Source organism: Elephas maximus, chromosome 16 (assembly GCF_024166365.1).
Source record: "Elephas maximus indicus isolate mEleMax1 chromosome 16, mEleMax1 primary haplotype, whole genome shotgun sequence".
NCBI lineage: Eukaryota > Metazoa > Chordata > Mammalia > Proboscidea > Elephantidae > Elephas > Elephas maximus.
Window position 1 is genome coordinate 6,741,379 of NC_064834.1, and position 23,146 is coordinate 6,764,524.

General features: G+C 39.7%; 1 long non-coding RNA gene across 1 annotated transcript in view; it reads right to left on the minus strand.

The window, feature by feature from the left end:
• The window catches only part of LOC126059328 (uncharacterized), a 66,169-nt gene extending 44,896 nt beyond the window's left edge, over positions 1 to 21,273 (minus strand). The window contains exon 1 of the long non-coding RNA XR_007513419.1: positions 21,195 to 21,273. This is a non-coding gene — a long non-coding RNA (uncharacterized LOC126059328). The remainder of the gene's footprint in view (positions 1 to 21,194) is intronic.
• Between the last annotated feature and the right edge of the window lie 1,873 nt (positions 21,274 to 23,146).

A 23,146-nucleotide genomic window follows, 5' to 3' on the forward strand; every position in this document is an offset into this window, starting at 1 on the left:
TATTTCTTTATATCGCCTTTTCTTCCTCTCCATATGAAAGATCTATGACTACATTTCTTAGTCCCTCTTTATTGTTTTAATGTTGTCCTCTTTTACATAATGACATTGCTGTTTCCCTGTTTTGAGCATTTTTTAATCTTGATTTATTTTTGTGATCTCCCTGTCTGGGTTAACATCTGATTGCTCTGTCCAGTGTTCCAGTCTTGGGTTGATACCTGCTATTATTGATTTTCTAACCAACGAACTCCCTGTAGTATTTGTTGTAGTTTTGGTTTGGTTTTTACAAATTCCCTTAACTTCTGTTTATCTGGAAATGTCCTAATTTCACCTTTATATTTGAGAGACAGTTTTGCTGGATATATGATTCTTGGCTGGCAATTTTTTTTCCTTCAATGGTTTATATAAGTCATCCCATTGCCTTCTTGCCTGCATGGTTTCTGCCGAGTACTCCGAGCTTATTCTTATTGACTCTCCTTTCTAGGTGACTTTTCATTTATCCCTTCATTTATCCCTAGCTGCTCTTAAAATTCTGTGTTTATCTTTGGTTTTGGCAAGTTTGATTATAATATGTCTTGGTGACTTTCTTTTAAAATCTACCTTATGTGGAGTTCAATGAGCATCTTAGATAGATATCTTCTCATCTTTCATGGTATCAGGGAAGTTTTCTGCCAATAAATCTTCCACAGTTTTCTCTGCATTTTCTGTTATCCCTCCCTGCTCTCCTACTCCATTCACTCGTAGGTTATTTCTCCTGATAGAATTCCACGTGATTCTTAAGGTTTCTTCATTTTAAAAAAAATTCTTTTATCTGATTTTTCTCCAAATATATTGGTGCCAAGTGCTTTATCTTCAAGGTCACTAATTCCGCCTTCCACTTGCTTGATTCTGCTCCTCTGACTTTCTATTGAGTTGTCTAATTCTGCAATTTTATTGTTAATCTTCCGAATTTCTGATTGCTGTCTCCCAATGGATTATTGCAGCTTATTAAATTTTTCATTATGTTCTTGAATAACCTTTTTAATTTCTTCAAGTGTATTATCTGTGTGTTCCTTGGCTTGTTCTGTGTATTGCCTGATCTCCTTTCTGATGTCTTGAAGAGTTCTGTATATTAATCTTTTGAATTCTGTATCCAGTAATTCCAGGAAGGCACCTTCATCCAGAAGATCCTTTGATTCTCTGAGAGCTTGTTGAAGCAATCATGGTCCGTTTATTTATGTGGTTTGGTATTGACTGCTGTCTCCGAGCCATCTGTAAGTTATTGTATTAGTTTATTTTATGTTTGCTCTCTGTATCCTAGTTTCTTGCTTTGTTTTGTTTTTATTTTCCAAATGGGTTGCCTGAGTGAGCTAGCTTGATTATTTTCCCCTTTGGAGCTCTGACGTCCTGTCACCAGATGGCTAGAGCTGTTATCAGGTATATGAGCTTATGAGTCCATTCACTTTTCTTATGTGGATTCAGCTCAGGTGTCCAGGTAGCTGGTCATCAAGTGTGTGGTACAGTCTGTGTCATACAGTCTTAAAGGAGCAGGTGTGTTTGTTGTAGGTACCGGCATCTGGCTGTAGTAGGGGGTCATGCTCTGAACAAAGCAGGGGGCTGAGAACCATCCACTGAGTGTCTGTGAGGAAAGCGTGTCTCCATTTTCTAGAGTGTACAGGTGGGTGAGTTCTGCAGATGGATCATGGGCACCCAGTGGTTTTGGTTGTAAGGGTTGGAAGGTACCAGTTATCCTTGGAGCCCTGTCACAGGTGGCTGGGTGACCTGAATGGAGCCACCAGTCCTTACGACTCTGATGTGGGTAGGTAAAGACCCTGTTTAATAGGGAAAGCGGTGTCAAACATTAAACACCCACCTCTCCACCCCACAGCTTAAACAGTTGCAGTCTGCCAGCAAAGGCCTATTTTCCTGAAATAGGCCCACACAGGTCCATGCAGGGGGGGAAGTTATTCAAAGTCCATGGACCATTTATGCCTGGATAGGAGCCGCTTCTGTCCTGAGCTCCCCCAGTTAGTGGAGCTGGAAAATTATCTTTTCCCCCTGACATGAATTTATTCCTTCTCCAAGGCCGGGAGCATTGCTTAGTGTGCTCAAATGTGCCTATCTCAGGTCCAAGGAAATGAACAGCCACTGAAGCCTGCTTGGGGGGTGGGGGCGTGGTAAAATATATGCAAGAACTGAGGCTTTGCCAAGAGCGCCATTCTCTGGTTCTGGAGGTGTGAGTAGGCTGTGGTTCTGGTTCCTTCTCCCTGAGGAAACTGAGGCCGAACCCTACTACCAGCCCACCACAGCTGCTTCCAGGAATGGTGCCTGAGGGATCCCAGCAATTCAGGTCCAGCAACTCCTCTCCGCTTCTGAACCGTCTCTCTCTCTCCCTGCCACTCAGTCCTTTTTCTAACTTTGGCTTTGATGTTCGGGGCTCCTAGCTTGTCACAGATATAATCCTTTCACTTGATTTTTCAGGTCTTTGTTGTAAGAGGGCTCGCCAGAAGTGTCTGGCTGTTCTGCCGTCTTGGCCCTGCCTCTTAGCTGTAATCTTTATGGAAGCAGATTGCCAGGCCTTTCTTCTATGGCACCACTGGAAAGGCAACCAGGGACCTTTTAGAAAAGATTAGGGGAAGTACAGAAATAGAGAACAGGTTAGTGGTTTTCCGGGGTTAAGGAAGCGGTGGGGGCAGGAGAGAAGTGAGGAATCCCTGTGGTGATGGATATGTTCTGTATCTCGACTGTATCAGTGCCAGTATCCTGGTTGTGATACACTTCTATACTTTTGAAATATATTGTTCTTGGGGGAAACTGGCTAAAGGGTACATAGGATCTCTCTGCATTATATCTTACAACTGCATGTGAATCTACAGTTTTCTCAAAATACGTTTAATAAATAATAATAATAAAGCTTGCGAGAATGAATATGCAAATAAGTAAAAGAAGAAGAAAAGATTAGGAGAAAGATAACATGAAATTATGTGTGTAAAAGAGCTTTGTAAATGAAAAGATACTATAATTGCAGTCCCTGGCATTTGGAGAGGAAGTACTTTTTTGTACTACAGGCAATGTGCTCACTCATGGTTGGGTATATGCAGAAACTTACTAAATGTCTGCTGAATTGTCTGGAGGAAACTGGATCAATACCTTTGGTACAATAAAGGAGAGAAGAGATTCAGTATGGGAATGCCTGACAAGATGGTCTATTTTAGAGTTTAACAAGTATGCTGGGAAAAAGCAGAGGGCATGAGAAATCTCATCCTACGTGTTGTTTTAGAAGCACAAGACAGTCTTCTTTAGGAAAAGTAATGCATGTTGAAGACATGAAATAATATTGTATCTTATAAATTATCAATCACGCCTGGACCACCAATGAAATGTTCTTCATTACACAGTTCCACTGCCTCCTATATGGCCCCAAGAATAAAAATCCAATACAACAGAACAAAGAGAGACAATGTCAACTATAGAAAAGGTTTGGAATTCAAAGTTAAGTTTACCACACAGTATTTGGCTTGACCTTTTAACTATGGAGAGTGTTGGGGCTGCACAAGATAATGTATTTAAATGCTTACTTTAAAGTTAATGGAAACATAAAAAGCAATGACACTAAAATGACATTCTAAGAATTTGCTGGTGTCCAGAATATAAACCTGTTGCCATCGAGTCAATTTCTACTCACGAAGATCCCATGTGTCTCAGAGTAGGACTGTGCTCCATTGGGTTTTTAATGGCTGTGATCTTTTAGAAGCAGACTGCTAGGCCTTTCTTCTGAGGCACCGCTGGGTGGATCCGAACTGCCAACTTTTTAGTTAGTAGCTGAGCTTATAACCTTTTGTGCCACACAGGGACTCCTGTCCAGACTATACCAAAACCAAATCCGTTGTTGTTGAGTTGATTCCAACTCATAGAAACCCCTATAGGACAGAGCAGAACTGTCCCATAGAGTTTCCAAGAAGCGATTGGTGGATTTGCACTGCCAACCTTTTGGTTAGCGGCCAAGCTCTTAACCAATGCTCCTTGGAAACCCTATGGGGCAGTTCTACTCTTTCCTATGGGGTTGCTATGAGTTGGAACACACCACCATAGGAACCCTTCATTTAGTTTCCATCATCGTAAGGGAAGTGAAATTTTCTGATAATGGATATTTATCCCTTTGAGCACCAAAAGGCTTTTTTAAGCATTCTTTTCAAACTGTACTAGATTTAAGTCTTTAAAAATTATTTTTCACACCACCCTGTCTTCTTAAACAGAGTCTACTTAGCATTAATTTGGCCTGTTCTTTTATGAGGTATCAATATAAACATACACTATCCTTTGCTGTTTATAGCTATGTCCTTGGGTATAAGGTGTCTGTCCCAACAAGACCCTGGACTGCTGCACTTTCCATTCTCCAGCCTCCTCACACCCCAGCAGTTGTCCCTGAACTGTGTTCATCAGTCTGCATTCTGACCTGTGTTTCATTTGACACTTAGTTCACTCGGAAGCTCCCAGGGGCCTTGCCATAAAGTCAAGTGCACAGGCTTTGTGAGAGTCCTCACGCTGCTCCCAAAGGCTGAGGCTGGTTGAAATTCAACTTTCAGCCAAGTGGGGTCCTTCTACATGATCTCAGTTTCAGACACAACTGTTCTTACCTTTGTAACCATAGAAGGCATCTCTTTTCTCACTTCAATTACAGTTCCCAGGACATCTACCTATTACTGGCTGCCCACTGTATAAAAATATACCTGAAATTTAAAAGAAGGCAAAGCCTAAGTATTTTATAAGTACATTGTCTGCTTCACTAAATGTTAATTGTGTGTGAGAGAGCTGGGGAAGAGGTAGGTGTCAAAAATCCACTAGTTGCTGCTTTCTGAAACTATCCTTTCCCTATTGAATGGACTTAGCACCCTTGTCGAAAATCAATTGACCAAAGATGTATGGGTTTATTTCTGGACTCTCAGTTCTCTTCCATTGGTCTATATGTCTATCATTATACCAGTAATATTAACTCTTGCAGGTTTAAAGTACATTTTGAAATCAGGACGTGTGAGTCCCCTACTTTGTTCTCAAATAGCTTTGGCTACTTACTTGAGGCCCCTTGCAGTTCCATATAAATTTGAGGATTTGCTTTTCCATTTCTTCAAAGAAGGCTATTAGCATTTTAATAGGGATTGCATTGAATCTATAGATCACTATCAGTAGTACTGATGTCTTTTAAGTCTTCTAATTCATGAACACATAATGTCCTTCCATTTATTTAGATTAGCAACGTTTTATAGTTTTCAGTGTACAAGTCTTTCACCTTTCTGGTTGAATTTATTCCTAGGTATTTTATTCTTTTAGATGCTATTGTAAACGGAATTTTTTTCTTAATTTCCTTTTCAGATTGCTCATTGCTATTATATAGAAACCCAACAGATTTTTGTGCACCAACCTCTGTATTGACCTTGTGTATTTTGTCTATTGACCTTGAATCTTGCCACTTGAATTTATTTATTAGCTCTAGTAGCTTTCCTGGAGGTTCTTTGAGATTTTCTATACACCCACTCCTCACTTATTATCTTGTTGGCTGACATTTTGCATTTACGACAATAGCAAAAAATCTACTATCTGACTATTTTGTGCGTTAACGACTTATATCTGGTAGTAATGAACGCCGAGGTGCGAGGCAAGAGTAATAATTGCTGGGATGGTTATGTGTCAACTTTGCTGGGCCTTAATTCTCAGTGGTTTGGCAGTTATGTAATGATATAATTTGGCAGTTATGTAATGATGCAGTCATCCTCCTTTTTTCACATAATGTCCTGGTCTTTAGGAACTAACCACGTTGGTAAGTGAGCAGTGGGTGTATACAGAATCATGTCATCTGTGAAAATGGATAGTTTTACTTCTTTCCAGATTTGGATACCTTTTATTTCTTTTTCTTGACTAATGTTCTAGCTAGGACTTGAATAGCAGTGGTTAAGAGTGGATATCCTTGCCCTGTTCCTGATCTTAAGGGGAAAGCTCTCAGTCTTTCCTCATGGACTATGATGTTAGCTATGGGTTTTTCATAAATGCCCTTCATCATATTAGGGAGTTTTCTTTCTACTCCTAGTTTGTTGGGTGTTTTTACCATGAAAGGGTGTTGGATTTTGTGAAATGCCTTTTTCTGCTGTTTGAAGTGATTGTGTTCCCCCCTCCTCGTTCTGTTAGGGTGGCGTATGACATTGATTTTCTAATGTCAAGGTACCCTTGCATTCCTGGGATAAATCCCACTTGATCATGATGTATAATCCTTTTATATCATGTTGGATTTGGTTTGCTATTTTATAAGGGTCACTGGTGTGTAGTTTTCTTGTGGTATCTTTGTTGGTTTTGGTATGAGGGTAATGTTGGCCTCACAGAATTAATTAGGAAGTGTTCCCCCTTTTACACTTTTTGGAAGAATTTAAGAAGGAATGGTGTCACTTCTATAAATGTTTGCTAGAATTCCCAGAGAAGCCAACTGGTCCAGGACTTTTATTTTGTGAGGAGGTTTTTGATTACTGAATCCATATTTTCACTTGTTATGGGTCTGTTGAGAGTTCATATTTCTTCTGGAGTCAATTTATGTAGTTCACGTGTATCTAAAAAGAAGCCCTGGTGGTGCAACGGTTAAAGCCCTTGGCTGATAAGCAAAAGATCAGCCGTTAGAACCCACCAGGAGCTCTGAGGGAGAAAAGACCTGGTGATCTGCTCCCGTAAAGATTACAGCCTACATGGCCATCGAAGATGCACCAATTGGTCCCAACCCACTTGGAGCAAAGGAGAATGAAGAACACCAAAGACACAAGGAAAATATTAGCCCAAGACATAAAAGGTCCAAATAAGCCACAGACTCCATCAGCATGAGACCAGAAGAACTAGATGGTGACTGGCTACCATCAATGAGCCCTAACAGGGAACACAACAGGGAATCCCGGATGGAGCAGGAGAAAAGTGTGGACCAGAACTCGAATTCACGTAAAAAGACCAGACTTAATTGTCTGATAGAGACTGGAGGACCCCCAGAAATATGGCTCCTTGTTTGCGCTGTTAACCCAGAACTAAAATCATTCCTGAAGTCCACTCTTCAGACAAAAATTAGACTGGAATATAAAACAAAATAAGGCTCATGAGGAGTATGCTTCTTAGTTCAATCAGATACATGAAACCAAATGGGTGGCTCTTGTCAGGAGGCAGGATTGGAAGGTAGGAAGATACAGGAACTGGCATGAACGAACACAAGAAGCCCAGGGTGGAAAGGGAGAGTGCGCTGTCACACTGTGGAGATTGCAACTAATGTCACAAAACAGTATGTGTATACATTTTTGTATGAGAAATCAACTTAAGCTGTAAACTTTCACCTAAATCACAATTAAAAAAAAAAAAAAAGATTACAGCCTAGAAAACACTGTGGGGTAGTTCAACTCTGTCCTATGTTGTTGTTAGGTGCCATTGAGTCATTTCCAACTCATAGCAATTCTATACGGCAGAGTAGAACTGCCCATAGGGTTTCCAAGGAGTGGATGGTGGATTTGAACTTGGGTTAGCGGCCAAGCTCTTAACCATTGCACCACTCTGTCCTGTAAAACCAAAAAACCAAACCCAGTGCCATTGAGTTGATTCTGACTCATAGTGACCCTATAGGACAGAGTAGAACTGCCCCACAGAGTTTCCAAGGAGTGCCTGGTGGATCTGAACTGCTGACACTTTGGTCAGCAGCCATAGCACTTAACCACTACGCCACCAGGGTTTCCCCACTCTGTCTTATGCGGCTGCTATAAGTTGAAATCAACTCGATGGCACACAACGACAACAATGTATATCTAGGAATTTGTCAATTTCATCACATTATCTAATTGCCTACAGATTGTGGCCTTGAAGGTGGCATCAAATGTGGGTGAGGTGCACACAGCTTGACCAAGGTAAATGAGATCACTAAGAAGCGCACGAGAGAAAAGGATGTTTTTGGTAAAGGATATTACAAATATAATTTTGAAACAACACCAACAACAACCAAAAAAATATGTGTGTGTGTCATGGATTGAATTACGTCCCCTGAAAATATGTGTCACCTTGGTTAGGCCATGATTCCCAGTATTGTGTGGCTATCCTCCATTCTGTGATTGATGTAATTTTCCTATGTAAATTCTATCACTGATGTTAATGAGATGGATCAGCCACAGTAATGTTGATGAGATCTACTATATCTCTTTTGAGATATAAAAGAGAGTAGTGAGCAGAGAGGCACGGGGACCTCATACCACCAAGAAACAAGAGCCAGGAGAATAGCACGTCCCTTGGACTTAGGATCCCTGGGCTGAGAAGCTCCTCGACCGAGGGAAGATTGATGACAAAGACCTTCCTCCAGAGCCAACAGAGAAAGAATGCCTTCACTTGGAACTGACGCCCCGAATTTGGACTTGTAGCCCACTAGACTGTGAGAGAATAAATTTCTCTTTGTTAAAGCCATCCACTTGTGGTATTTCTGTTACAACACCACTAGATAACTAAAACAGTGAGATTACACAAATATGTATACAGGCATATAAATACATTAGTATAAATATGTGGGTACACATGTGTGCACAGATAGAAGTATCTATAGGCATATGTGTGTACATACCAGTATATCCATATATATAATAAACCACATAAGAGGCACAGTTACAGATACTTCTTAGATATAAATAAACACCCGGTGAAATTGGTTTCCTGAGTTTGGAGGCTTAGGACTAAGTCTCATGGGAGAACTCAGTTAACTGGCCCAATATAGTTCATAAAGCTTATGCTCTATATCCCAAGGTCGTGAGTAGTGTCTGGCGTCTTAAAAGCTTGCGAGCAGCCATCTAAGGTAGAACTATTGATCTCTACTCATCCAGAACAAAAGAGAAAGAAGGAAGCCAAAGACTCAGAGAAGAAAGTAGTCTACAGGCCTCATCTACCTAGAGACTGGAAGTACTAGATGGTACCTGGCTACCACTACTGACTGTTCTGATCAGGGCCACAATAGATTAACCCTTCTAGAACGCAAGAAAAATGTGGAACAGAACTCAAATTCTTAAAAAGTCCAGACTTATTGGGCTGGTTGAGACTAGAGCACTCCCTGAGACTATCACCCTGAGATACTCTCTAAACCATAAACCAAAATTATCCCTTGAGGTCACCTTTTAGCTAAATAACAGATGGGCTCATAAAATAAGAATACCATATGTGAGTAATGAGCTCCTTTAAAAACTCATCTATGTGAGAGGCGGGGCCAAGATGGCAGACTAGACAGACACTTCTGGCTAGCCCTCTTACAACAAATACCCGAAAAACAAGTGAAACGAGTGTATTTATGACAAGCTAGGAGCCCTGAACATCAAAGGCAAAGTTAGAAAATGAACTGAGTGGCAGGGAGAGGAAGAGTCTGTTCAGAAGTGGAGAGCAGTTACCGGACCTGAATCTCTGGGAACCCTCAGGCACCGTTCCCGGGAGCGGCTGTCGTGGGCTGATACTAGTGTCTGGCCGCAGTTTCCTCAGGAAGAAGCAGCCAGCCACACAGCCAACTCACACCTCCGGAACCAGAGAAGAACAGCGCTCTTGGCCAAAGGTAGGTACTTGCATATACTTTATTGTGCCCCCTGCCCCCAAGCTGGCTTCAGCGGCTGTTGATTTCCCTGGGCCTGAGATAGGCCCTGTTGAGCACCTAGAGCCATCTTTCAAGCCTTGGAGAAGGAATAAACTTGCAGTCGGGGGAAAAGATAATTTGCCAGCTCCACTAACCAGGGGAGCTCAGGACAGAAGCGCTTACTGTCCAGGCATAAACAATCTGTGCACTTAGAGTACATTTCACCCATACATGGGCCTGTGTGGGCCTGTTTCAGCTGTGTGGTGGAGTGGTGGGTGTTTGATGTTTGACACCGCTTTGCCTATTAAACAGGGCCTTTACCTACCTATATCAGGGGCCTATGGACTGGTGGCTCCATTCAGGTCACCTAGCCATCTGCGACAGGGGTCCAAGGAAAACAGGTACCTCCCAACCCTGACAACCAAAAACACTGGGTGCCCATGGTCCGTCTGCAGAACCCACCCACCTCTATGCTCTATAGAAGAGGGACACACTTTCCGCAGAGTCACTTGAGGGATGATTCTCAGCCCCGTGCCTTGTTCAGAGCATGACCCCCTGCTGCAACCAGATACCAGTACTTACACCAATCACCCCTGCCCCTCTAAGACTGTAGAACAGAGCCTGTACCACAAACTTGATAATCAGCTACCAGGACACCTGAGCTGAATTCATATAAGAAAAGTTAATGGACTCATAGATGATATACATGATAACAACTCTAGCCATCTGGGGACAGGATGTCAGAGCTCCAAAGGGGCAAATAATCAAGCTAGCTCACTCAAGCAACCCATTTGGGCATATCAAAACAAACAAATGAGAAACAATGATACAGTAAGCAAACATGAAATAAACTAATACAATAACTTATAGATGGCTTGGAGACAACAGTCATGTCAAGTCAACTAAAGAAACAGACCATGTGCGCCTCAACAAGCTCTCAGAACAAAGAATCAATGGATCTTCTAGATGAAGGTGCTTTCCTGGAATTACTGGAAGCAGACTACAAAAGATTAATATAGAGAACCCTTCAAGACATCAGGAAGGAAATCAGGCAATATGCAGAACAAGCCAAGCAACACACAGATAAAGCAGTTGAAGAAATTAAAAAGGTTGTTCAGGAACATAATGAAAAATTTAATAAGCTGGAAAAATCCACAGACAGACAGCAATCAGAAATTCAGAAGATTAACAATAAAATTACAGAATTAGACAACTCAATAGAAAGTCAGAGAAGCAGAATGGAGCAAGTGGAAGGCAGAGTTTCTGAACTTGAAGATAAAGCACTTGGCACCAATATATTCGAAGAAAAATAAGATAAAAGAATTAAAAAAAAAAATGAAGAAACCTTAAGAATCATGTGGGACTCTATCAAGAGAAATACCCTATGAGTGATTGGAGTACCAGAACTGGGAGGGATAACACAAAATACAGAGAGAATTGTTGAAGATTTGTTGGCAGAAAACTTCCCTGATATTGTGAAAGATGAGCAGATATCTATCCAAGATGTTCATCGAATTCCACATAAGGTAGATTTTAAAAGAAAGTCACCAAGACGAATTATAATCAAACTTGCCAAAACCAAAGATAAGGAGAGAATTTTAAGAGCAGCAAGGGATAAACAAAAAGTCACCTAGAAAGGAGAGTCAATAAGAATAAGCTCAGACTACTTGGCAGAAACCGTGCAGGCAAGAAGGCAATGGGATGACTTATATAAACCTTTGAAGGAAAAAAATTGCCAGCCAAGAATCATATGTTCAGCAAAATTGTCTCTCAAATATGAAGGTGAAATTAGGGCATGTCCAGGTGAACAGAAGTTTAGAGAATTCGTAAACACCAAACCAAAACTATAGGAAATACTAAAAGGAGTTCTTTGGTTAGAAAATCAATAATATCAGGTATCAACCCAAGACTAGAACACTGGACAGAGCAATCAGATGTCCATCCACACAGGGAGATCACAAAAATAAATCAAGATTAAAAAAAAATGCTCAAAACAGGGAAACAGTGATGTTATGAAGTAAAAAAGACAACATCAAAACAATAAAGAGGGACTAAGAAATGTAGTTACAGATCTTTCATATGGAGAGGAAGACAAGGCAATACAAAGAAATAAAAGTTAGGTCTAAATTTGGAAAAATAGGGGTAAATAGTAAGGTAACCACAAAGGAGACAAACTATACTACACATCAAAATAAAATACAAGAAAAAAATAGAGACTCAGCAGAAACAAAATCAACATCAACGAATATAAGGAAAAGACTACTCAGCACAAAAAATTAAGTGGGAAAAGAAATTGTCAACAACATACGAAAAAAAGACATCAAAATGATAGCACTGAATTCATACCTATCCATAATTACACTGAATGTAAATGGACTAAATGCACCAATAAAGAGACAGAGAGCGGCAGAATGGATTAAAACATGATCAGTCTATATGCTGCCTACAACAGACACACCTTAGACTTAGAGACACAAACCAAAACTCAAAGGATGGAAAAAAATATATCAAGCAAACAACAATCAAAAAAGAGCAGGAGTGGCAATATTAATTTCTGACAAAATAGACTTTAAAGTTAAATCCATCATAAAAGATAAGGACGGACACTATATAATGATTAAAGGGACAATATACCAGGAGGATATAACCATATTAAATATCTATGCACCCAAAGACAAGGCTGCAAGATACAGAAAACCAACTCTATTAGCACTGAAAAGTGAGATAGACAGCTCCACAATAATAGTAGGAAACTTCAACACGCCACTTTCGGTGAAGGACAGGACATCCAGAAAGGGGCTCAATAAAGACACGGAAGATCTAAATGCCACAATCAACCAATTTGACCTCATAGACATACACAGAACACTCCGCCCAACAGCAGCCAAGTATACTTTCTTTTCTAGCGCACATGGAACATTCTCTAGAATAAACCACATATTAGGTCATAAAGCAAGCCTTAGCAGAATCCAAAACATTAAAATATTACAAAGCATCTTCTCTGACCATAGGCCATAAAAGTGGAAATCAATAACAGAAAAAGCAGAGAAAAGAAATCAAACACTTGGAAACTGAACAATACCCTGCTCAAAAAAGACTGGATTATAGAAGACATTAAGGATGGGATAAAGAAATTCATAGAATCCAATGAGAAGGGAAACACTTCCTATCAGAACCTTTGGGACACAGCAAAAGCAGTGCTCAGAGGTCAATTTATATCAATAAATGCACACATATAAAAAGAAGAAAAGGGTAAAATCAAAGACTTATCCCTACAACTTGAATAGAAAGAGAGCAACAAAAGAAACCCTCAGGCACCAGAAGAACGAAATAAAAATCAGAGCAGAATTAAATGAAACAGAAAATAGAAAAAAAAAACTGAAAGAATTAAGAAGACTTAAAGCTGATTCTTTTAAAAAAAATTAACAAAATTGATACACCATCAGCCAAACTGACAAAAGAAAAACAGGAGAGGAAGCAAATAGCCCGAATAAGAAATGAGATGGCCAATATTACAACAGACCCAACTGAAATTAAAAGTCATATCAGATTACTCTAAAAACGTGTACTCTAAGAAATTTGAAAACCTAGAATGGATGAATTCCTAGAAACACACTGCCTACCTAAACTAACACAAAGGTATAACACAGAGGAAAAAAAAAAAAAAAAGCAACTAAATAGACCCATAACAAAACAAGAGATTGAAAAGGTAGTCAAAAAACTCCCAAAAAAAAAAAGCCCTGGCCCAGACGGCTTCACTGCAAAGTTCTACCAAACTTTCAGAGAAGAGTTAACACCACTACTACTAAAGGTATTTCAGAGCATAAAAAGGATGGAGTACTCCCAAACTCATTCTATGAAGCCAGCATATCCCTGATACTAAAACCAGGTAAAGAGACCACACACAAAAAAATTACAGACCTATATCCCTCATGAACTTAGATACAAAAATCCTCAACAAAATTCTAGCCAATAAAATTCAACAACATATCAAAAATATAATTCACCCTGATCAAGTGGGATTCATACCAGGTATGCAGGGATGGTTCAACGTTAGAAAAACAATGTAATCCACCACATAAATAAAACAAAAGACAAGAATCACATGATTTTATCAATCGATGCAGAAAAGGCATTTGACAAAGTTCAATGCCCATTCATGATGAAAACTGTCAGTAAAATAGGAATACAAGGAAAATTCTTCAGCAAAATAAAGGGCATTTATACAAAGCCAATAGCCAATATCATCCTAAGAGGAGAGAGTCTGAAAGCATTCCCCTTTAGATAGGGAACCAGAAAAAGATGCCATTTATCACACTCTTATTCAACATTGTGCTGGAGGTCCTAGCCAGAGCAATTAGGCTAGATAAAGAAATAATCCAGATTGGCAAGGAAGTAAAAATATCTCTATTTGCAGACAACATGATCTTATACACAGAAAACCCTGAAGAATCCTCCAGAAAACTACTGGAACTAATAGAAAAGTTCAGCAGAGTATCAGGATGCAAGATAACAGATAAAAATCAGTTGGATTCCTCTACACCAACAAAAAGAACATTGAAGAGGAAATCACCAAATCAATACCATTGACAGTAGTCCCCAAGAAGATAAAATACTTAGGAGTAAATCTTACCAGAGACATGAAAGACCCAAACAAAGAAAACTACAAGACACTACTGCAAGAAACCAAAAGAGACCTACATAAGTGGAAAAACATACCTTGCTCATGGATAGGAAGACTTAACATTGTAAAAATGTCTATTCTACCAAAAGCCATCTATAGATACAATGCAATTCTGATTCAAATTCCAAAGACATTTTTCAATGAGATGGAGAAACAAATCACCAACTTCATATAGAAGGGAAAGAGGCCCTGGATAAGTAAAGCATTACTGAAAAAGAATAACAAAATGGGAGGTCTTACACTACCTGATTTTAGAACCTCTTATACTGCCACAGTAGTCAAAACAGCTTGGTACTGGTACAACAACAGATACATAGACCAATGGAACAGAATTGAGAACCCAGACATAAATCTATCCACATATGAGCCGTTGATATTTGACAAAGACCCAAAGTCAGTTAAATGGGGAAAAGACAGTCTCTTTAGCAAATGGTGCTGGCACAACTGGATGTCCGTCTGCAAAAAAATGGAATAAGACCCATACCTCTAACTAAGCACAAAACTAACTCAAAATGGATCAAAGACCTAAATATAAAATCTAAAACAATAAAGATCATGGAAGAAAAAATACTGACAACGTTAGGAGCCCTAATACATGGCATAAACAGGATACAAAACATTACTAACAATGCAGAAGAGAAACCAGATAACTGAGAGCTCCTAAAAATCAAACACCTATGCTCATCCAAAGACTTCACCAAAAGAGTAAAAAGATTACCTACAGACTGGAAAAAAGTTAGCTATGACATTTCCAATCAGCATCTGATGTCTAAAATCTACATGATTCTGCAAAAACTCAACCACAAAAAGACAAATAACCCAATTAACAAATGGGCAAAGGATATGAACAGACACTTCACTAAAGAAGACATTCAGGTAGCTAACAGATACATGAGGATACACAATCATTAGCCATTAGAGAAATGCAAATCAAAACTCCAATGAGATTCTACCTCACTCCAACAAGGCTGGCATTAATCCAAAAACCACAAAATAATAAATGTTGGAGAGGTTGTGGAGAGACTGGAACACTTATACACTGCTGGTGGGAATGTAAAATGGTACAACCACTTTGAAAACCGATTTGGCGCTTCCTTAAAAAGCTAGAAATAGAACTACCATAGGATCCAGCAATCCCAGCCCTTGAATATATCCTAGAGAAATAATGGCTTTTATATGGACAGATATATTCACACCCATGTTTACTGCAGCACTGTTTACATAAAAATGGTAGAAGCAACAAAGGTGCCCATCAACTGATGAATGGATAAATAAATTATGGTATATTTACACAATGGAATACTATGCATCAATAAAGAACAATGATGAACGTGTGAAGCATTTCATAACATGGAGGAATCTGGAAGGCATTATGGTGAGTGAAATTAGTCAGGTGCAAAAAAACAAATATTGTATGAGACCACTATTATAAGAACTTGGGAAATTGTTTAGGCAGAGAAGAAAATATTCTTTGATGGTTACAGGAGTGGGGAGGGATGGAGGGTGAGAGGTATTCAGTAATTAGGTAGTAGACAAGAACTATTTTACATGAAGGGAAAGACAACACACAATACCGGAGAGGTCAGCACAACTGGACTAAACGAAAAGCAAAGAAGTTTTCTGAATAAACTGAATGCTTCCAAGGCCAGCGTAGCAGCAGTGGGGGTTTGGGGACCATGGTTTCAGGGGACATCTAGGTCAATTAGCATAATAAAATCTATTAAGAAAACATTCAGCATCCCACTTTGGAGAGTGGTGTCTGGGGTCTTAAACGCTAGCAAGCGGCCATCGAAGATACATCAATTGGTCTCAACCTACCTGGAGCAAAGGAGAATGGAGAACATCAAAGACAGAAGGTAATTATGAGCCCTAGAGACAGAAAGGGCCACATAACCCAGAGGTCCCATCAGCCTGAGACCAGAAGAACTAGATGGTGCCCGGCTACAAAGGATGACTGCCCTGACTGGGAACAGGACAGAGAACCCCTGAGGGAGCAGGTGAGCAGTGGGATGCAGACCTCAAATTCTCGTAAAAAGACCAGAGTTAATGGTCTGACTTAGACTAGAAGGACCCTGGAGGTCATGGTCCCCAGACCGTCTGTTAGCCCAAGACAAGAACCACTCCCAAAGCCAACTCTTCAGACAGGGATTGGACTGGAGTATGGGATAGAAGATGATACTGGTGAGGACTGAGCTTTTTGGATCAAGTAGACACATGAGACTATGTGGGCAGCTCCTTTTTGGAGGGGAGATGAGAAGGCAGAGGGGGTCAGAAGCTGGCTTAATGGACACGAAAATAGAGGGTGGAGAGGAGTATGCTGTCTCATTATGGGGAGAGCAACTAGGAGTATATAGTAAGGTGTATATAAATTTCTGTATGAGAGACAGACTTGATTTGTAAACTTTCACTTAAAACACAATAAAAAATCTAAAAAAAAAAGGATAACACTAAATGCAAAAAAAAAATTACAATCACAAAATGAAGGACAACCATACAATACTGGGAAGCATGGCCTAATCAAGTTGATGCACACATTCTTGGGGGGACATAATTCAATCCATGACAATGGGCCTATAAGACAAAGTAGAACTGGTCCATGGGGTTTCCAAGGCTGTAAATCTTTAGGGAAGCTGGCGGCCAGATCTTCCTCATGTGGAGCAGGTAGCAGGTTCGAACCACCGACCTTTAGGTTAGCAACTGAGCGCTCAACCATTGCGTCACCAGGGCTCCATAATGGGAATTTCAGAGAGAATGAATTAAGGAGAAAACTTACTGCTTAGAAACAGAGAAGAAACTTCCCAACTGTATGGAAACATGAGCGACATATGTCAGAAGTTCAGCCTCTACAGGGAGATGGCTGAAGATCTGTGCAAAGAAATGGAAAGAACATTTCATTCTATCAGAACCAGTTTTCTACGAGAAGAAAGCTCAAGAAAGTTAGCTGGCAGCACTGCTTTTTACTGAGAGAAAGCCTCAGTGAGCTAAGGAAAGAAACTGACCACAACAGACAAATACTGGTTCACATAGATTTCAAGTTTCAGCTTTTTTCAAGTGGCCTTTCTACCCCTGCTGTTCCATATACAATCTGAGGAGGCTTGAAAGTATCCGGGATTCCTCGATCATCAGGTTCTCAAAGGTTCTCAAGGACGGAGGATGGTTAAGGGCTCAGGGACCCAGGGCGATATGCAGGTTTGATTTAACTTCCCTAAAAGTCACCACTTTTTTTTAGCAGCTGACCCCTGGACATCCACACCCACAGCAAGACGTCTACCTGTGTTTTCTCTCTTTGAAAGTAATTTTGATCGATCTCTTTTCAGTTTAACTGCTACTATAATTGATGCTACAGTTGCTTATTGAAGTCTGATAGCATAATTCCTAAGACAGTATTTTTCACATATAGATTCATTTAATAGAATTCTTATGAATACACAGTTCTACTTCATTGGACTCTCTAGAGTTGGATAGAAAAAGTATTGTATTTTGGCTGAAATAAAAGGTCCGATTTTAGTTAAGCTATCATTGACGTTTGACATGCATACAGATGTTAAAAACCATTGGATATAGATGGTTAAAACCATGGATAGAGATGAAAACAGACCATTTCAGGATACCATGAGCTGTTTTTAGAAATCTGTAAAGGTAACGATATTTACTTCAACAAACCTTAATAGTTTTTAATGCAAAAAAAACTCTAAATAAATCTAAACAACAGCATCTCCAGCCAAACTTCATTATATTTATGTTCATTTATCCCTAAGTTTATAGATTAATTTAGGGGAGTTGACATTTTGCAACCATTTGTTTCTTGTTTGTAATTTTTAAAAATGTGTTATTTTGTTCAAGACATTCTCTACTGTTTAAACATTTCTAAATTGTATGACCCAATTGTATGCAGTCAAAATAAAACTTCCTTTTATGGCAAAACTAACAAAAAATTAAAAAACAAAACAAAAAATAGACCAATGGCATTCCCCCTCCCACCTTAGAACTCTACCAAACCAAAAACCAAACCCATTGCCATCGAGTTGATTCCAACTCATAGCGACTCTATAGGCCAGAGTAGAACTGCCCCATGGGGTTTCCAAGGAGCAGATGGTGGATTTGAAATGCTGACCTTTTGGTTAGCAGCTGAGCTCTTAACCACTGTGCCACCAGGACTACAAACTACAGTGTAGTCTAAAGATCACTCTGTAAAAAGACAGTTGTAGTTGGCTTTAACCATGAGGTTTCATTAAAAAAAAAAAAAAAAACCCTGAGACATTATCACCACTGATACAGCAAAGATATCAATACCAGTTTTCTTTGGCTTGTTTTGATCCTTTGCCCACATCAAGAGTTAAGCTCTTGCAACAGACCCCTGTCATGTCCCTGATACCTCGTCGAGCACCTACCATAGATCTCCAAGCAAGGCTAGCAGTTGGTGTGAATTAATTTCTTCCTGAGGAGATAAGCTATGAAGAATACCAGACTGTTCTGGAAAACAGAGAACTATGCAGAGAGGCCAGCTGCCTTCCCAGGAAGAAAGAAACCATTTGAAGTAATAATTAGGAAACAAAGTGAGGTAAAAAATCTGTACAAAAGACTTTAGTATGCTTTTTAAGACTGAATTAAAAGTTTAAAAAATTTTTTGGTTGAGAAAAAATTTTTTCATTAATGGAATGCATGCTGAATCACTGAGTATGTCTGAATTGAGTGTGTCCCTCTGGACTCTGGGGGTAGGATCAGTGGGACACATATGTCCCTTGGACTCTGGGATACATGCATATGTTCCTCTGGTCTATGGGGAGTGTAAGATTGGTGGGATGCATATGTCCCATTGGACTCTTGGACACAAATGTCCCTGTGGACTCATGTAGTTTGTTGGGACACATAGACCCTACAGGATGCACCACTTCATACAATATCCTGTAAAAAACAGTAATTTGCAGCACACCCCTATTTTTCCCATTTCAAATAGTTATACAGGTCACCTCCTGACGGCCGCATGTACTGCTAGTGGGAAAGCAGCTTCCCAATAAATCCAAGAGGTGGAAAACACAGGTTGGAGATATATCACCCACTGGTCAAGAAAGGGTATAAGGACATCCAAATATATTTGTACATAAAACTGGAACCAGAAACCACCACCTCATTAAACTGTGGATACTTCAGATTCTTGACTACTTCTGACTCACAGCTTGCTCTTCAGAAGGCTCTTGACTGGAAAGCTTCACTCAAAACAGCAAACAAAGTTTAAACAAACTTCTCACACAGCACAATATCCACGTGAAGATCTACCCACAGCTGTGTGAATTATTTAAATCTACTCCCAAATTATATTTGTTATATTTTTAGGCATGAAAATCCTATATTTAATAACCGCTAGTCAAATAAAAAAAATTTTTTTAGAACTTATACTACTTAATTTCTTCAATTACTATTTCTTAAAGGCCTCCTACATGCCAGGCTCAGCTCTAAGCACTAGGATTATTTAGTCTTCCCATTTGGAAAGGGAGGGTGATGAATTGTGATGGGATGACCCCAGGGCAGAAGCAGCAGGAAGAGCAAGGCACGTTACGGACAAGTGAAAACATCAGCCTGGTGGAAAGGATGGCTGCAGTGGACACCGCGGGAGATGAGGTGAAAACCAAGACCAGGCTACATCCTAAAGGGCTTCTCCATTTATTCCCTGTAATCAACAGGGCATTGCTGATGAATGATCAGTGGAATAATTTAATGAATTAAAAAATTTGGTGGAAACAGGCCTGAATCAAGATGGCAGAGTAAGAAGCTCCACACTCCAGTTCTTCCAAAGCAAAATTTTAAAAAAACTGAAGAAAATGATAGTACTAGCCTTATCAGAACTCTGGCGAACTCTCAGGGGATCATGGCAGCCGGGTGAAGGCTTGTCAGAATGGTAAGATGAATCTGAGACTTTTTTGATATTGGCTTAAGCGTCATCCCAACCCCACCCCGACCTGGCAGATAAATTGAAACCTGGCAGCTTGGGTGTTCAGCCCCTGGCTCTAGAGTGAGCAAAGCATACTTTATGGATAAAGTAGGATGTTTGCCTGTTTGAATCAATCAAACGACTAAGTAAAGGATTAAAGCAAAGGGGCTTGTCTCTGTTTTGCTCATCTTAGAGCTTTCTCTCAGGGCTGAGAAATGGCAGGCATAGCCCAAGGCACTGTAAGGTGAACTGAATACCCAACCTGGGTCAAAAGAGGGAGACTGAGATGGCAGGGTCAAAACCCCAGAGAGAGAATTTCCTTTGGAAATTGGGGGATTTGAGCACACTCAAGTGTGTATAATTCAGAGAGCCACACATGCCCAGAAAGACCTGAGGTAATCCTAAACATTCTCCTCCGGTGGATCTTTCGGCTCAGTGTAAGCCTGGTTAAGGACTGCCCCAGCCTACAGACATTTTGCAAAGACTATAAGAGGTTAAAAAAAAAAAAGAAACAGCTTTTTTTTTTCTGTTTGTTTCTTCAAGAGTAGTTGGGAAAAGTCACTAAACTAATGAACTACCACAACTGTCAATAATAGGAAAATAGAGGAAAGGAGCAAGGAATAGAGAGAAAGAAAGAAAGAAAACTATCAAACCCTGAGGAAAGGGGAGAATTTGAGTTCTAGAACTACCACATTATACTATTCAAATGTCCTGTTTTCAACAAAACTGCAAGAAAATCACAAGACTTACAGAGAAATAGGGAAGGATGCTCTATTCAAAGGAACAGAATAAACTGGCAGAACCCATCCTGGAGGAGAACCAGACATTGGATCTCATAGACACAGATTTTAAATACGATCAAAGAACTAAAGGAAAATACAAAGAACTAAAGAAAATCAAGAAAGCATTGTATGAACAAAATGAGAATACTAACAAAGAGATAGAAATTATAAAAAGAATTCAAACAAATTCCGGAGCTTAAAAAATAACTGAAATTAACTCACAAGAGAGGTTGAGAAGCAGATTTGGGCTAGCAGAAGGATCGATGCACTGGAAGATACAACATTTGAAATGATGCAACCTGAGGAATAGAAAGGAAAAAAAAAAAAGATGAACACAGCACACAAGGCCTTTAGGCCATCATTAAGTGAACCGATATATATACATATGGAGTTCCAGACAGAGACGCGCAAAAGGAAGGGGCAGAAAGAATATTTGGAGAAATAACGGTTGAAAACTTCCCAAATTTGATAAAGGACATGAATTTGCACATACAAAATGAATCAATGCCCTAAATATAAGAGTTAAAATCATAAAACTTTAAAAGGAAAACAGGGGTAAAGCTTCCAGACCCTCTTTGAGGCCACGGACCCTTAGATGTGACACCAAAAGCATCAGCATCAAGAAGAAACAGGTAAACTGAACTTCATCAAAATTAAAAACTTTTGTGCAGCAAAGGACATTGTCAAGAAAGTGAAAAGACAACCTACAGAATGGGAGAAAATATTTGGAGACCATATATCAGATAATGGCTTAATATCCAGACTATATAAAGAACTCTTAAAACTCAGCAACAATAACAAAACACCAGACAACCCAATTTAAAAATGGGCAAAGGACTTCGATAGACATTTCTCCAGAAAAGATATACAAATGGTGAGTAAGCACTTGAAAAGATACTCAACTTTATTAGTCATTGTTGTTGTTGGGTGCCATCAAGTCAGTCTGACTCATAGCGAACCTATATGACAGAGTAGAGCTGTCCCATAGGGCTTCCTAGGTTGTAGTCTACATGGGAACATATCACCAGGTCTTTTCTCCCACAGCTTGAATGGTGGGATATGCAAATTAAAACCACAATGACATACGACTTCACACCAACTAGGATAGGCTATTACAGAAAAAATAAAATGGAAAATACCAACTGTTGACAAGGATGTGTAAAAATTGAAACATTGCTTGTGGGAATATAAAATGGTTCAGCTGCTGTACAGTTTAGTAGGTCCTTCAAAAGTTAAACATAGAATTACCATCGACTAAAAAAAAAAAAAAAAAAAAAAAATTTTTTTTTTTTTTTTTATAGCGACCCTATAGGACAGAGTAGAACTGCCCCATAGGGCTTTCAGGAGTGCCTGGTGGATTTGAACTGGCGGCCTTTTGGTTAGCAGCTGAACTCTTACCACTATACCACCAGGGTTTCCGGAATTACACATAACTCAGCAATTCCTCTCCTAGGTATATATACCTAAAAGAATTGAAAGCAGCGACTCATACAAACACACACGCATCAATGTTCACTGCGGCATCATTCACAACAGCCAAAAGACGGAAACAACCCAAATGTCCATCAACCGATGAATGGGTGAAAAAATGCGGTGTACACAGACAATGCCATTATTTATCTGTAAAGTTCTGATACATTGATGAGCCCTGAAAACAGTATTCTGAGTGAAATAAATCAGACAGAAAAGATCAAATACTGTGTGACCCCACTTACATGAAATATTTAGAACTGGCAAATTCACTGAGACAAAGTTGAGTGGTCGCCTGCTATGTCTAATGTACTATGGTAGGAAATATGAAACACTGTAAGAAATGGTCTCTACCCTATTTACTGAATCTATCCTAAAATCCTAAAATTTGTTTTCGGTATATTCATTGGAGAAGGGATATTCGCTTTTCTGCCTGCCTCCTCAACAACCTTGCTCAGTCTCCTCTGATGTCACCTTCCCCTTCTCTGACTTCCCCTTGACACATAGACATGCTCTCTCCCTCTCTTTAGGTCTCATCCAACTTTAAGAAAACAGCCTCTCTGAAGCCCCTGCCCCTGTAACTCCTGTCCTCTTGCTCCCTTTCCTTTCAAAGCTAAACTTCTTGGAAGAGTCATATGCACTCCCTATCCCCACTTTCTGGTCTCTAATTCAACCCACCATAATTTTGTTATTAGGTGCCATCA